Raw genomic sequence first — 21,276 nt, 5'->3', positions numbered from 1 at the left:
ATACGTTATATAGTAATAGTATATAACGTTATACGTTATATAGTAATAGTATATAACTTTATACGTTATATAGTAATAGTATATAACGTTATACGTTAGTACGTAATAATATATATCGTTATACGTTATATAGTAATAGTATATAACGTTATACGATAGTACGTAATAGTATATATCGTTATACGTTATATAGTAATAGCATATAACGTTATACGTTAGTACGTAATAATATACAACGTTATACGTGATATGGTAATACTATATAACGTTATACGCTATTACGTAATAGTATATAACGTTATACGTTAATACGGAATAGTATATATCGTTATACGTTATATAGTAATAGTATATAACGTTATACGTTATATAGCAATAGTATATAACGTTATACGTTATATAGCAATAGTATATAACGTTATACGTTATATAGTACAAGTATATAACGTTATACGTTATATAGTAATAGTATATAACGTTATACGTTATATAGTAATAGTATATAACGTTATGCGTTATATAGTAATATTATATAACGTTATGCGGTATATAGTAATGGTATATAACGTTATACGTTATATAGTAATAGTATATAACGTTATACGTTAGTACGTAATAATATACAACGTTATACGTGATATGGTAATACTATATAATGTTATACGTTAATACGTAATAGTATATATCGTTATACGTTATATAGTAATAGTATATAACGTTATGCGTTATATAGTAATATTATATAACGTTATGCGTTATATAGTAATAGTATATAACGTTATGCGTTATATAGTAATAGTATATAACGTTATGCGTTATATAGTAATAGTATATAACGTTATACGATAGTACGGAATAGTATATATCGTTATACGTTATATAGTAATAGTATATAACGTTATACGTTATATAGTAATAGTATATAACGTTATACGTTAGTACGTAATAATGTACAACGTTATACGTGATATGGTAATACTATATAACGTTATACGTTAATACGTAATAGTATATATCGTTATACGTTATATAGTAATAGTATATAACGTTATACGTTATATAGTAATATTATATAACGTTATGCGTTATATAGTAATATTATATAACGTTATGCGTTATATAGTAATAGTATATAACGTTATACGTTATATAGTAATAGTATATAACGTTATGCGTTATATAGTAATAGTATATAACGTTATACGATAGTACGGAATAGTATATATCGTTATACGTTATATAGTAATAGTATATAACGTTATACGTTATATAGTAATAGTATATAACGTTATACGTTATATAGTAATAGTATATAACGTTATACGTTAGTACGTAATAATATACAACGTTATACGTGATATGGTAATACTATATAACGTTATACGTTAATACGTCATAGTATATATCGTTATACGTTATATAGTAATAGTATATAACGTTATACGTTATATAGTAATAGTATATAACGTTATACGTTATATAGTAATAGTATATAACGTTATACGTTATATAGTAATAGTATATAACGTTATACGTTATATAGTAATAGTATATAACGTTATACGTTATATAGTAATAGTATATAACGTTATACGTTATATCGTAATAGTATATAACGTTATACGTTATATAGTAATATTATATAACGTTATGCGTTATATAGTAATAGTATATAACGTTATACGTTATATAGTAATAGTATATAACGTTATACGTTATATAGTAATAGTATATAACGTTATACGTTAGTACGTAATAATATACAACGTTATACGTGATATGGTAATACTATATAACGTTATACGCTATTACGTAATGGTATATAACGTTATACGTTAATACGTAATAGTATATATCGTTATACGTTATATAGAAATAGTATATAGCGATATACGTTATATAGTAATAGTATATAACGTTATACGTTATATAGTAATAGTATATAACGTTATACGTTATATAGTAATATTATATAACGTTATGCGTTATATAGTAATAGTATATAACGTTATGCGTTATATAGTAATAGTATATAACGTTATGCGTTATATAGTAATAGTATATAACGTTATACGTTATATAGTAATATTATATAACGTTATGCGTTATATAGTAATAGTGTATAACGTTATACGTTATATAGTAATAGTATATAACGTTATGCGTTATATAGTAATATTATATAACGTTATGCGTTATATAGTAATATTATATAACGTTATGCGTTATATAGTAATAGTATATAACGTTATACGTTATATAGTAATAGTATAGCACGTTATGCGTTATATAGTAATAGTATATAACGTTATACGATAGTACGGAATAGTATATATCGTTATACGTTATATAGTAATAGTATATAACGTTATACGTTATATAGTAATAGTATATAGCGTTATACGTTAGTACGTAATAATGTACAACGTTATACGTGATATGGTAATACTATATAACGTTATACGTTAATACGTAATAGTATATATCGTTATACGTTATATAGTAATAGTATATAACGTTATACGTTATATAGTAATATTATATAACGTTATGCGTTATATAGTAATATTATATAACGTTATGCGTTATATAGTAATAGTATATAACGTTATACGTTATATAGTAATAGTATATAACGTTATGCGTTATATAGTAATAGTATATAACGTTATACGATAGTACGGAATAGTATATATCGTTATACGTTATATAGTAATAGTATATAACGTTATACGTTATATAGTAATAGTATATAACGTTATACGTTAGTACGTAATAATATACAACGTTATACGTGATATGGTAATACTATATAACGTTATACGTTAATACGTCATAGTATATATCGTTATACGTTATATAGTAATAGTATATAACGTTATACGTTATATAGTAATAGTATATAACGTTATACGTTATATAGTAATAGTATATAACGTTATACGTTATATCGTAATAGTATATAACGTTATACGTTATATAGTAATATTATATAACGTTATGCGTTATATAGTAATAGTATATAACGTTATACGTTATATAGTAATAGTATATAACGTTATACGTTATATAGTAATAGTATATAACGTTATACGTTAGTACGTAATAATATACAACGTTATACGTGATATGGTAATACTATATAACGTTATACGCTATTACGTAATGGTATATAACGTTATACGTTAATACGTAATAGTATATATCGTTATACGTTATATAGTAATAGTATATAGCGATATACGTTATATAGTAATAGTATATAACGTTATACGTTAGTACGTAATAGTATATAACGTTATACGTTAATACGTAATAGTATATATCGTTATACGTTATATAGTAACAGTATATAACGTTATACGTTATATAGTAATAGTATATAACGTTATACGTTATATAGTAATAGTATATAACGTTATACGTTAGTACGTAATAATATACAACGTTATACGTGATATGGTAATACTATATAACGTTATACGTTAATACGTCATAGTATATATCGTTATACGTTATATAGTAATAGTATATAACGTTATACGTTATATAGTAATAGTATATAACGTTATACGTTATATAGTAATAGTATATAACGTTATACGTTATATAGTAATAGTATATAACGTTATACGTTATATAGTAATAGTATATAACGTTATACGTTATATAGTAATATTATATAACGTTATGCGTTATATAGTAATAGTATATAACGTTATACGTTATATAGTAATAGTATATAACGTTATACGTTATATAGTAATAGTATATAACGTTATACGTTATATAGTAATAGTATATAACGTTATACGTTAGTACGTAATAATATACAACGTTATACGTGATATGGTAATACTATATAACGTTATACGCTATTACGTAATGGTATATAACGTTATACGTTAATACGTAATAGTATATATCGTTATACGTTATATAGTAATAGTATATAGCGATATACGTTATATAGTAATAGTATATAACGTTATACGTTATATAGTAATAGTATATAACGTTATACGTTATATAGTAATATTATATAACGTTATGCGTTATATAGTAATAGTATATAACGTTATGCGTTATATAGTAATAGTATATAACGTTATGCGTTATATAGTAATAGTAGATAACGTTATACGATAGTACGGAATAGTATATATCGTTATACGTTATATAGTAATAGTATATAACGTTATACGTTATATAGTAATAGTATATAACGTTATACGTTAGTACGTAATAATGTACAACGTTATACGTGATATGGTAATACTATATAACGTTATACGTTAATACGTAATAGTATATATCGTTATACGTTATATAGTAATAGTATATAACGTTATACGTTATATAGTAATATTATATAACGTTATGCGTTATATAGTAATATTATATAACGTTATGCGTTATATAGTAATAGTATATAACGTTATACGTTATATAGTAATAATGTACAACGTTATACGTGATATGGTAATACTATATAACGTTCTACGTTAATACGTAATAGTATATATCTTTATACGTTATATAGTAATAGTATATAACGTTATACGTTATATAGTAATATTATATAACGTTATGCGTTATATAGTAATATTATATAACGTTATGCGTTATATAGTAATAGTATATAACGTTATACGTTATATAGTAATAGTATATAACGTTATGCGTTATATAGTAATAGTATATAACGTTATACGATAGTACGGAATAGTATATATCGTTATACGTTATATAGTAATAGTATATAACGTTATACGTTAGTACGTAATAATATACAACGTTATACGTGATATGGTAATACTATATAACGTTATACGTTAATACGTCATAGTATATATCGTTATACGTTATATAGTAATAGTATATAACGTTATACGTTATATAGTAATAGTATATAACGTTATACGTTATATAGTAATAGTATATAACGTTATACGTTATATAGTAATAGTATATAACGTTATACGTTATATAGTAATAGTATATAACGTTATACGTTATATAGTAATAGTATATAACGTTATACGTTATATAGTAATAGTATATAACGTTATACGTTATATAGTAATATTATATAACGTTATGCGTTATATAGTAATAGTATATAACGTTATACGTTATATAGTAATAGTATATAACGTTATACGTTATATAGTAATAGTATATAACGTTATACGTTAGTACGTAATAATATACAACGTTATACGTTATATAGTAATACTATATAACGTTATACGCTATTACGTAATGGTATATAACGTTATACGTTAATACGTAATAGTATATATCGTTATACGTTATATAGTAATAGTATATAGCGATATACGTTATATAGTAATAGTATATAACGTTATACGTTATATAGTAATAGTATATAACGTTATACGTTATATAGTAATATTATATAACGTTATGCGTTATATAGTAATATTATATAACGTTATGCGTTATATAGTAATAGTATATAACGTTACACGTTATATAGTAATAGTATGTAACGTTATGCGTTATATAGTAATAGTATATAACGTTATACGATAGTACGGAATAGTATATATCGTTATACGTTATATAGTAATAGTATATAACGTTATATGTTAGTACGTAATAATATACAACGTTATACGTGATATGGTAATACTATATATCGTTATACGTTAATACGTCATAGTATATATCGTTATACGTTATATAGTAATAGTATATAACGTTATACGTTATATAGTAATAGTATATAACGTTATACGTTATATAGTAATAGTATATAACGTTATACGTTATATAGTAATAGTATATAACGTTATACGTTATATCGTAATAGTATATAACGTTATACGTTATATAGTAATATTATATAACGTTATGCGTAAGAGAGTAATAGTATATAACGTTATACGTTATATAGTAATAGTATATAACGTTATACGTTATATAGTAATAGTATATAACGTTATACGTTAGTACGTAATAATATACAACGTTATACGTGATATGGTAATACTATATAACGTTATACGCTATTACGTAATGGTATATAACGTTATACGTTAATACGTAATAGTATATATCGTTATACGTTATATAGTAATAGTATATAGCGATATACGTTATATAGTAATAGTATATAACGTTATACGTTATATAGTAATAGTATATAACGTTATACGTTATATAGTAATATTATATAACGTTATGCGTTATATAGTAATAGTATATAACGTTATGCGTTATATAGTAATAGTATATAACGTTATGCGTTATATAGTAATAGTATATAACGTTATACGATAGTACGTAATAGTATATAACGTTATACGTGATATGGTAATACTATATAAAGTCATACGCTATTACGTAACGGTATATAACGTTATACGTTAATACGTAATAGTATATATCGTTATACGTTATATAGTAATAGTATATAGCGATATACGTTATATAGTAATAGTATATAACGTTATACGTTAGTACGTAATAGTATATAACGTTATACGTTAATACGTAATAGTATATATCGTTATACGTTATATAGTAACAGTATATAACGTTATACGTTATATAGTAATAGTATATAACGTTATACGTTATATAGTAATAGTATATAACGTTATACGTTAGTACGTAATAATATACAACGTTATACGTGATATGGTAATACTATATAACGTTATACGTTAATACGTCATAGTATATATCGTTATACGTTATATAGTAATAGTATATAACGTTATACGTTATATAGTAATAGTATATAACGTTATACGTTATATAGTAATAGTATATAACGTTATACGTTATATAGTAATAGTATATAACGTTATACGTTATATAGTAATAGTATATAACGTTATACGTTATATAGTAATATTATATAACGTTATGCGTTATATAGTAATAGTATATAACGTTATACGTTATATAGTAATAGTATATAACGTTATACGTTATATAGTAATAGTATATAACGTTATACGTTAGTACGTAATTATATACAACGTTATACGTGATATGGTAATACTATATAACGTTATACGCTATTACGTAATGGTATATAACGATATACGTTAATACGTAATAGTATATATCGTTATACGTTATATAGTAATAGTATATAGCGATATACGTTATATTGTAATAGTATATAACGTTATACGTTATATAGTAATAGTATATAACGTTATACGTTATATAGTAATATTATATAACGTTATGCGTTATATAGTAATAGTATATAACGTTATGCGTTATATAGTAATAGTATATAACGTTATGCGTTATATAGTAATAGTATATAACGTTATACGATAGTACGTAATAGTATATAACGTTATACGTGATATGGTAATACTATATAAAGTCATACGCTATTACGTAACAGTATATAACGTTATACGTTAATACGTAATAGTATATATCGTTATACGTTATATAGTAATAGTATATAGCGATATACGTTATATAGTATTAGTATATAACGTTATACGTTAGTACGTAATAGTATATAACGTTATACGTTAATACGTAATAGTATATATCGATATACGTTATATAGTAACAGTATATAACGTTATACGTTATATAGTAATAGTATATAACGTTATACGTTATATAGTAATATTATATAACGTTATGCGTTATATAGTAATATTATATAACGTTATTCGTTATATAGTAATAGTATATAACGTTATACGTTAGTACGTAATAATATACAACGTTATACCTGATATGGCAATACTATATAACGTTATACGTTATTACGTAATAGAATATAACGTTATACGTTATCACGTAATAGTATATAACGTTATACGTGATATGGTAAAACTATATAACGTTATACGTTAATACGTAATAGTATATATCGTTATACGTTATATAGTAATAGTATATAACGTTATACGTTATATAGTAATAGTATATAACGTTATACGTTATATAGTAATAGTATATAACGTTATACGTTATATAGTAATATTATATAACGTTATGCGTTATATAGTAATAGTATATAACGTTATACGTTATATAGTAATAGTATATAACGTTATACGTTATATAGTAATAGTATATAACGTTATACGTTAGTACGTAATAATATACAACGTTATACGTGATATGGTAATACTATCTAACGTTATACGTTAATACGTAATAGTATATATCGTTATACGTTATATAGTAATAGTATATAACGTTATACGTTATATAGTAATAGTATATAACGTTATACGTTAGTACGTAATAATATACAACGTTATACGTGATATGGTAACACTATATAACGTTATAAGCTATTACGTAATAGTATATAACGTTATACGTTAATACGTAATAGTATATATCGTTATACGTTATATAGTAATAGTATATAGCGATATACGTTATATAGTAATAGTATATAACGTTATACGTTATATAGTAATAGTATATAACGTTATACGTTATATAGTAATATTATATAACGTTATGCGTTATATAGTAATAGTATATAACGTTATACGTTATATAGTAATAGTATATAACGTTATACGTTATATAGTAATAGTATATAACGTTATACGTTAGTACGTAATAATATACAACGTTATACGTGATATGGCAATACTATATAACGTTATACGCTATTACGTAACAGTATATAACGTTATACGTTATATAGTAATAGTATATAACGTTATACGTTGTATAGTAATAGTATATAACGTTATACGTTATATAGTAATAGTATATAACGTTATACGTTATATAGTAATAGTATATAACGTTATACGTTATATAGTAATATTATATAACGTTATGCGTTATATAGTAATAGTATATAACGTTATACGTTATATAGTAATAGTATATAACGTTATACGTTATATAGTAATAGTATATAACGTTATACGTTAGTACGTAATAATATACAACGTTATACGTGATATGGTAATACTATATAACATTATACGCTATTACGTAATGGTATATAACGTTATACGTTAATACGTAATAGTATATATCGTTATACGTTATATAGTAATAGTATATAGCGATATACGTTATATAGTAATAGTATATAACGTTATACGTTATATAGTAATAGTATATAACGTTATACGTTATATAGTAATAGTATATAACGTTATGCGTTATATAGTAATAGTATATAACGTTATACGATAGTACGGAATAGTATATATCGTTATACGTTATATAGTAATAGTATATAGCGATATACGTTATATAGTAATAGTATATAACGTTATGCGTTATATAGTAATAGTATATAACTTTATACGTTATATAGTAATAGTATATAACGTTATACGTTATATAGTAATATTATATAACGTTATGCGTTATATAGTAATAGTATATAACGTTATACGTTATATAGTAATAGTATAAAACGTTGTGCGTTATATAGTAATAGTATATAACGTTATACGATAGTACGGAATAGTATATATCGTTATACGTTATATAGTAATAGTATATAACGTTATACGTTATATAGTAATAGTATATAACGTTATACGTTATATAGTAATAGTATATAACTTTATACGTTATATAGTAATAGTATATAACGTTATACGTTATATAGTAATATTATATAACGTTATGCGTTATATAGTAATAGTATATAACGTTATACGTTATATAGTAATAGTATATAACGTTATGCGTTATATAGTAATAGTATATAACGTTATACGATAGTACGGAATAGTATATATCGTTATACGTTATATAGTAATAGTATATAACGTTATACGTTATATAGTAATAGTATATAACGTTATACGTTATATAGTAATAGTATATAACGTTATACGTTATATAGTAATAGTATATAACGTTATACGTTATATAGTAATAGTATATAACGTTATACGTTATATAGTAATAGTATATAACGTTATACGTTATATAGTAATATTATATAACGTTATGCGTTATATAGTAATATTATATAACGTTATGCGTTATATAGTAATAGTATGTCGGAGATGCAGAGACATCGAGCCTTTCTTTTGGAAGATTTCTCAATACTTGTGCTCGGGGTGACATAACTGGTCGCCGAACGTAGCCACGGTCACGGGATGAACGAAATGTTTTACAAAGGAGGTTCCAGTGTTAAGGGATACGCTGTATAAACAATGAAGCCTTGATCAGGAGCAATGCTGGTTTATGTGGAAATGCCTAGTTAGGGCGCTTGGGAATTTGTTGATATTCCCGATCGATATGTATTTGATATATGTAACTGTATCTGTCTTCTATTTTGCAATCTCCTTGGAGAGTTTACTGTCATCGTCTTGGAGTCAGTCTTAGAGAAACCCTGTGCCAGAGTGAACGTGTCAGTGTGCTATCAAAAATATATTAAAACGTACAGAAAGTTTCCCGTTGACCGTGGATTCGTTACAGAAACCAAGAATATTATTTAAAGCATTTGTTTACTTATTGTTTGTTATCTTAGTTAACCGATAAACTAATTATTTATCAAACTTTGTAAAGAAACATAATTTTATGTAAATACAACCTTTATTGAACATCATGATGGCAAATGCTAACGAAGAATCGTCTCGCGCTCGAAATCCAAACGACAATTCGACATATATAATAATTCGACATATATTCGACATATATTCGTTATACGTTATATAGTAATAGTATATAACGTTATGCGTTATATAGTAATAGTATATAACGTTATACGTTATATAGTAATAGTATATAACGTTATACGTTATATAGTAATGGTATATAATGTTATACGTTATATAGTAATAGTATATAACGTTATACGTTAATACGTAATAGTATATAACGTTATACGTTATATAGTAATAGTATATAACGTTATACGATAGTACGTAATAGTATATAACGTTATACGTGATATGGTAATACTATATAAAGTTATACGCTATTACGTAATAGTATATAACGTTATACGTTAATACGTAATAGTATATATCGTTATACGTTATATAGTAATAGTATATAGCGATATACGTTATATAGTAATAGTATATAACGTTATACGTTAGTACGTAATAGTATATAACGTTATACGTTAATACGTAATAGTATATATCGTTATACGTTATATAGTAACAGTATATAACGTTATACGTTATATAGTAAAAGTATATAACGTTATACGTTATATAGTATAAGTATATATCGTTATACGTTATATAGTAATATTATATAACGTTATGCGTTATATAGTAATATTATATAACGTTATACGTTATATAGTAATAGTATATAACGTTATACGTTATATAGTAATAGTATATAACGTTATACGTTATATAGTAATATTATATAACGTTATGCGTTATATAGTAATAGTATATAACGTTATACGTTAGTACGTAATAATATACAACGTTATACGTGATATGGCAAAACTATATAACGTTATACGTTATTACGTAATAGAATATAACGTTATACGTTATTACGTAATAGTATACAACGTTATACGTGATATGGTAAAACTATATAACGTTATACGTTAATACGTAATAGTATATATCGTTATACGTTATATAGTAATAGTATATAACGTTATACGTTAGTACGTAATAATATACAACGTTATACGTGATATGGCAATACTATATAACGTTATACGTTATTACGTAATAGAATATAACGTTATACGTTAATACGTAATAGTATATATCGTTATACGTTATATAGTAATAGTATATAACGTTATACGTTATATAGTAATAGTATATAACGTTATACGTTATATAGTAATAGTATATAACGTTATACGTTATATAGTAATAGTATATATCGTTATACGTTAGTACGTAATAATATACAACGTTATACGTGATATGGTAATACTATATAACGTTATACGTTAATACGTAATAGTATATATCGTTATACGTTATATAGTAATAGTATATAACGTTATACGTTATATAGTAATAGTATATAACGTTATACGTTATATAGGAATATTATATAACGTTATGCGTTATATAGTAATAGTATATAACGTTATACGTTATATAGTAATAGTATATAACGTTATACGTTATATAGTAATAGTATATAACGTTATACGTTAGTACGTAATAATATACAACGTTATACGTGATATGGTAATACTATATAACGTTATACGCTATTACGTAATGGTATATAACGTTATACGTTAATACGTAATAGTATATATCGTTATACGTTATATAGTAATAGTATATAGCGATATACGTTATATAGTAATAGTATATAACGTTATACGTTATATAGTAATAGTATATAACGTTATACGTTATATAGTAATATTATATAACGTTATGCGTTATATAGTAATAGTATATAACGTTATGCGTTATATAGTAATAGTATGTAACGTTATGCGTTATATAGTAATAGTATATAACGTTATACGATAGTACGGAATAGTATATATCGTTATACGTTATATAGTAATAGTATATAACGTTATACGTTGTATAGTAATAGTATATAACGTTATACGTTATATAGTAATAGTATATAACGTTATACGTTAGTACGTAATAATGTACAACGTTATACGTGATATGGTAATACTATATAACGTTATACGTTAATACGTAATAGTATATATCGTTATACGTTATATAGTAATAGTATATAACGTTATACGTTATATAGTAATATTATATAACGTTATGCGTTATATAGTAATATTATATAACGTTATGCGTTATATAGTAATAGTATATAACGTTATACGTTATATAGTAATAGTATATAACGTTATGCGTTATATAGTAATAGTATATAACGTTATACGATAGTACGGAATAGTATATATCGTTATACGTTATATAGTAATAGTATATAACGTTATACGTTATATAGTAATAGTATATAACGTTATACGTTAGTACGTAATAATATACAACGTTATACGTGATATGGTAATACTATATAACGTTATACGTTAATACGTCATAGTATATATCGTTATACGTTATATAGTAATAGTATATAACGTTATACGTTATATAGTAATAGTATATAACGTTATACGTTATATAGTAATAGTATATAACGTTATACGTTATATAGTAATAGTATATAACGTTATACGTTATATAGTAATAGTATATAACGTTATACGTTATATAGTAATATTATATAACGTTATGCGTTATATAGTAATAGTATATAACGTTATACGTTATATAGTAATAGTATATAACGTTATACGTTATATAGTAATAGTATATAACGTTATACGTTAGTACGTAATAATATACAACGTTATACGTGATCTGGTAATACTATATAACGTTATACGCTATTACGTAATGGTATATAACGTTATACGTTAATACGTAATAGTATATATCGTTATACGTTATATAGTAATAGTATATAGCGATATACGTTATATTGTAATAGTATATAACGTTATACGTTATATAGTAATAGTATATAACGTTATACGTTATATAGTAATATTATATAACGTTATGCGTTATATAGTAATAGTATATAGCGATATACGTTATATAGTAATAGTATATAACGTTATACGTTAGTACGTAATAGTATATAACGTTATACGTTAATACGTAATAGTATATATCGTTATACGTTATATAGTAACAGTATATAACGTTATACGTTATATAGTAATAGTATATAACGTTATACGTTATATAGTAATAGTATATAACGTTATACGTTATATAGTAATATTATATAACGTTATGCGTTATATAGTAATATTATATAACGTTATGCGTTATATAGTAATAGTATGTCGGAGATGCAGAGACATCGAGCCTTTCTTTTGGAAGATTTCTCAATACTTGGGCTCGGGGTGACATAACTGGTCGCCGAACGTAGCCACGGTCACGGGATGAACGAAATGTTTTACAAAGGAGGTTCCAGTGTTAAGGGATACGCTGTATAAACAATGAAGCCTTGATCAGGAGCATTGCTGGTTTATGTGGAAATGCCTAGTTACGGCGCTTGGGAATTTGTTGATATTCCCGATCGATATGTATTTGATATATGTAACTATATCTGTCTTCTATTTTGCAATCTCCTTGGAGAGTTTACTGTCATCGTCTTGGAGTCAGTCTTAGAGAAACCCTGTGCCAGAGTGAACGTGTCAGTGTGCTATCAAAAATATATTAAAACGTACAGAAAGTTTCCCGTTGACCGTGGATTCGTTACAGAAACCAAGAATATTATTTGAAGCATTTGTTTACTTATTGTTTGTTATCTTAGTTAACCGATAAACTAATTATTTATCAAACTTTGTAAAGAAATATAATTTTATGTAAATACAACCTTTATTGAACATCATGATGGCAAATGCTAACGAAGAATCGTCTCGCGCTCGAAATCCAAACGACAATTCGACATATATAATAATTCGACATATATTCGACATATATTCGTTATACGTTATATAGTAATAGTATATAACGTTATGCGTTATATAGTAATAGTATATAACGTTATACGTTATATAGTAATAGTATATAACGTTATACGTTATATAGTAATGGTATATAATGTTATACGTTATATAGTAATAGTATATAACGTTATACGTTAATACGTAATAGTATATAACGTTATACGTTATATAGTAATAGTATATAACGTTATACGATAGTACGTAATAGTATATAACGTTATACGTGATATGGTAATACTATATAAAGTTATACGCTATTACGTAATAGTATATAACGTTATACGTTAATACGTAATAGTATATATCGTTATACGTTATATAGTAATAGTATATAGCGATATACGTTATATAGTAATAGTATATAACGTTATACGTTAGTACGTAATAGTATATAACGTTATACGTTAATACGTAATAGTATATATCGTTATACGTTATATAGTAACAGTATATAACGTTATACGTTATATAGTAATAGTATATAACGTTATACGATAGTACGTAATAGTATATAACGTTATACGTGATATGGTAATACTATATAAAGTTATACGCTATTACGTAATAGTATATAACGTTATACGTTAATACGTAATAGTATATATCGTTATACGTTATATAGTAATAGTATATAACGTTATACGTTATATAGTAATATTATATAACGTTATGCGTTATATAGTAATATTATATAACGTTATGCGTTATGTAGTAATAGTATATAACGTTATACGTTATATAGTAATAGTATATAACGTTATGCGTTATATAGTAATAGTATATAACGTTATACGATAGTACGGAATAGTATATATCGTTATACGTTATATAGTAATAGTATATAACGTTATACGTTATATAGTAATAGTATATAACGTTATACGTTATATAGTAATAGTATATAACGTTATACGTTAGTACGTAATAATATACAACGTTATACGTGATATGGTAATACTATCTAACGTTATACGTTAATACGTAATAGTATATATCGTTATACGTTATATAGTAATAGTATATAACGTTATACGTTATATAGTAATAGTATATAACGTTATACGTTAGTACGTAATAATATACAACGTTATACGTGATATGGTAACACTATATAACGTTATAAGCTATTACGTAATAGTATATAACGTTATACGTTAATACGTAATAGTATATATCGTTATACGTTATATAGTAATAGTATATAGCGATATACGTTATATAGTAATAGTATATAACGTTATACGTTATATAGTAATAGTATATAACGTTATACGTTATATAGTAATATTATATAACGTTATGCGTTATATAGTAATAGTATATAACGTTATACGTTATATAGTAATAGTATATAACGTTATACGTTATATAGTAATAGTATATAACGTTATACGTTAGTACGTAATAATATACAACGTTATACGTGATATGGCAATACTATATAACGTTATACGCTATTACGTAACAGTATATAACGTTATACGTTATATAGTAATAGTATATAACGTTATACGTTGTATTGTAATAGTATATAACGTTATACGTTATATAGTAATAGTATATAACGTTATACGTTATATAGTAATAGTATATAACGTTATACGTTATATAGTAATATTATATAACGTTATGCGTTATATAGTAATAGTATATAACGTTATACGTTATATAGTAATAGTATATAACGTTATACGTTATATAGTAATAGTATATAACGTTATACGTTAGTACGTAATAATATACAACGTTATACGTGATATGGTAATACTATATAACATTATACGCTATTACGTAATGGTATATAACGTTATACGTTAATACGTAATAGTATATATCGTTATACGTTATATAGTAATAGTATATAGCGATATACGTTATATAGTAATAGTATATAACGTTATACGTTATATAGTAATAGTATATAACGTTATACGTTATATAGTAATAGTATATAACGTTATGCGTTATATAGTAATAGTATATAACGTTATACGATAGTACGGAATAGTATATATCGTTATACGTTATATAGTAATAGTATATAGCGATATACGTTATATAGTAATATTATATAACGTTATGCGTTATATAGTAATAGTATATAACTTTATACGTTATATAGTAATAGTATATAACGTTATACGTTATATAGTAATATTATATAACGTTATGCGTTATATAGTAATAGTATATAACGTTATACGTTATATAGTAATAGTATAAAACGTTATGCGTTATATAGTAATAGTATATAACGTTATACGATAGTACGGAATAGTATATATCGTTATACGTTATATAGTAATAGTATATAACGTTATACGTTATATAGTAATAGTATATAACGTTATACGTTATATAGTAATAGTATATAACTTTATACGTTATATAGGAATAGTATATAACGTTATACGTTATATAGTAATATTATATAACGTTATGCGTTATATAGTAATAGTATATAACGTTATACGTTATATAGTAATAGTATATAACGTTATGCGTTATATAGTAATAGTATATAACGTTATACGATAGTACGGAATAGTATATATCGTTATACGTTATATAGTAATAGTATATAACGTTATACGTTATATAGTAATAGTATATAACGTTATACGTTATATAGTAATAGTATATAACGTTATACGTTATATAGTAATAGTATATAACGTTATACGTTATATAGTAATAGTATATAACGTTATACGTTATATAGTAATATTATATAACGTTATGCGTTATATAGTAATATTATATAACGTTATGCGTTATATAGTAATAGTATGTCGGAGATGCAGAGACATCGAGCCTTTCTTTTGGAAGATTTCTCAATACTTGGGCTCGTGGTGACATAACTGGTCGCCGAACGTAGCCACGGTCACGGGATGAACGAAATGTTTTACAAAGGAGGTTCCAGTGTTAAGGGATACGCTGTATAAACAATGAAGCCTTGATCAGGAGCAATGCTGGTTTATGTGGAAATGCCTAGTTAGGGCGCTTGGGAATTTGTTGATATTCCCGATCGATATGTATTTGATATATGTAACTGTATCTGTCTTCTATTTTGCAATCTCCTTGGAGAGTTTACTGTCATCGTCTTGGAGTCAGTCTTAGAGAAACCCTGTGCCAGAGTGAACGTGTCAGTGTGCTATCAAAAATATATTAAAACGTACAGAAAGTTTCCCGTTGACCGTGGATTCGTTACAGAAACCAAGAATATTATTTAAAGCATTTGTTTACTTATTGTTTGTTATCTTAGTTAACCGATAAACTAATTATTTATCAAACTTTGTAAAGAAATATAATTTTATGTAAATACAACCTTTATTGAACATCATGATGGCAAATGCTAACGAAGAATCGTCTCGCGCTCGAAATCCAAACGACAATTCGACATATATAATAATTCGACATATATTCGACATATATTCGTTATACGTTATATAGTAATAGTATATAACGTTATGCGTTATATAGTAATAGTATATAACGTTATACGTTATATAGTAATAGTATATAACGTTATACGTTATATAGTAATGGTATATAATGTTATACGTTATATAGTAATAGTATATAACGTTATACGTTAATACGTAATAGTATATAACGTTATACGTTATATAGTAATAGTATATAACGTTATACGATAGTACGTAATAGTATATAACGTTATACGTGATATGGTAATACTATATAAAGTTATACGCTATTACGTAATAGTATATAACGTTATACGTTAATACGTAATAGTATATATCGTTATACGTTATATAGTAATAGTATATAGCGATATACGTTATATAGTAATAGTATATAACGTTATACGTTAGTACGTAATAGTATATAACGTTATACGTTAATACGTAATAGTATATATCGTTATACGTTATATAGTAACAGTATATAACGTTATACGTTATATAGTAAAAGTATATAACGTTATACGTTATATAGTATAAGTATATATCGTTATACGTTATATAGTAATATTATATAACGTTATGCGTTATATAGTAATATTATATAACGTTATACGTTATATAGTAATAGTATATAACGTTATACGTTATATAGTAATAGTATATAACGTTATACGTTATATAGTAATATTATATAACGTTATGCGTTATATAGTAATAGTATATAGCGTTATACGTTAGTACGTAATAATATACAACGTTATACGTGATATGGCAAAACTATATAACGTTATACGTTATTACGTAATAGAATATAACGTTATACGTTATTACGTAATAGTATACAACGTTATACGTGATATGGTAAAACTATATAACGTTATACGTTAATACGTAATAGTATATATCGTTATACGTTATATAGTAATAGTATATAACGTTATACGTTAGTACGTAATAATATACAACGTTATACGTGATATGGCAATACTATATAACGTTATACGTTATTACGTAATAGAATATAACGTTATACGTTAATACGTAATAGTATATATCGTTATACGTTATATAGTAATAGTATATAACGTTATACGTTATATAGTAATAGTATATAACGTTATACGTTATATAGTAATAGTATATAACGTTATACGTTATATAGTAATAGTATATATCGTTATACGTTAGTACGTAATAATATACAACGTTATACGTGATATGGTAATACTATATAACGTTATACGTTAATACGTAATAGTATATATCGTTATACGTTATATAGTAATAGTATATAACGTTATACGTTATATAGTAATAGTATATAACGTTATACGTTATATAGTAATATTATATAACGTTGTGCGTTATATAGTAATAGTATATAACGTTATACGTTATATAGTAATAGTATATAACGTTATACGTTATATAGTAATAGTATATAACGTTATACGTTAGTACGTAATAATATACAACGTTATACGTGATATGGTAATACTATATAACGTTATACGCTATTACGTAATGGTATATAACGTTATACGTTAATACGTAATAGTATATATCGTTATACGTTATATAGTAATAGTATATAGCGATATACGTTATATAGTAATAGTATATAACGTTATACGTTATATAGTAATAGTATATAACGTTATACGTTATATAGTAATATTATATAACGTTATGCGTTATATAGTAATAGTATATAACGTTATGCGTTATATAGTAATAGTATGTAACGTTATGCGTTATATAGTAATAGTATATAACGTTATACGATAGTACGGAATAGTATATATCGTTATACGTTATATAGTAATAGTATATAACGTTATACGTTGTATAGTAATAGTATATAACGTTATACGTTATATAGTAATAGTATATAACGTTATACGTTAGTACGTAATAATGTACAACGTTATACGTGATATGGTAATACTATATAACGTTATACGTTAATACGTAATAGTATATATCGTTATACGTTATATAGTAATAGTATATAACGTTATACGTTATATAGTAATATTATATAACGTTATGCGTTATATAGTAATATTATATAACGTTATGCGTTATATAGTAATAGTATATAACGTTACACGTTATATAGTAATAGTATATAACGTTATGCGTTATATAGTAATAGTATATAACGTTATACGATAGTACGGAATAGTATATATCGTTATACGTTATATAGTAATAGTATATAACGTTATACGTTATATAGTAATAGTATATAACGTTATACGTTAGTACGTAATAATATACAACGTTATACGTGATATGGTAATACTATATAACGTTATACGTTAATACGTCATAGTATATATCGTTATACGTTATATAGTAATAGTATATAACGTTATACGTTATATAGTAATAGTATATAACGTTATACGTTATATAGTAATAGTATATAACGTTATACGTTATATAGTAATAGTATATAACGTTATACGTTATATAGTAATAGTATATAACGTTATACGTTATATAGTAATATTATATAACGTTATGCGTTATATAGTAATAGTATATAACGTTATACGTTATATAGTAATAGTATATAACGTTATACGTTATATAGTAATAGTATATAACGTTATACGTTAGTACGTAATAATATACAACGTTATACGTGATCTGGTAATACTATATAACGTTATACGCTATTACGTAATGGTATATAACGTTATACGTTAATACGTAATAGTATATATCGTTATACGTTATATAGTAATAGTATATAGCGATATACGTTATATTGTAATAGTATATAACGTTATACGTTATATAGTAATAGTATATAACGTTATACGTTATATAGTAATATTATATAACGTTATGCGTTATATAGTAATAGTATATAGCGATATACGTTATATAGTAATAGTATATAACGTTATACGTTAGTACGTAATAGTATATAACGTTATACGTTAATACGTAATAGTATATATCGTTATACGTTATATAGTAACAGTATATAACGTTATACGTTATATAGTAATAGTATATAACGTTATACGTTATATAGTAATAGTATATAACGTTATACGTTACATAGTAATATTATATAACGTTATGCGTTATATAGTAATATTATATAACGTTATGCGTTATATAGTAATAGTATGTCGGAGATGCAGAGACATCGAGCCTTTCTTTTGGAAGATTTCTCAATACTTGTGCTCGGGGTGACATAACTGGTCGCCGAACGTAGCCACGGTCACGGGATGAACGAAATGTTTTACAAAGGAGGTTCCAGTGTTAAGGGATACGCTGTATAAACAATGAAGCCTTGATCAGGAGCATTGCTGGTTTATGTGGAAATGCCTAGTTACGGCGCTTGGGAAT

This window comes from Bombus terrestris, chromosome 3, assembly GCF_910591885.1.
Source record: "Bombus terrestris chromosome 3, iyBomTerr1.2, whole genome shotgun sequence".
Classification (NCBI taxonomy): Eukaryota; Metazoa; Arthropoda; class Insecta; order Hymenoptera; family Apidae; genus Bombus; species Bombus terrestris.
Note: the sequence above shows the minus strand (reverse complement) of the source record.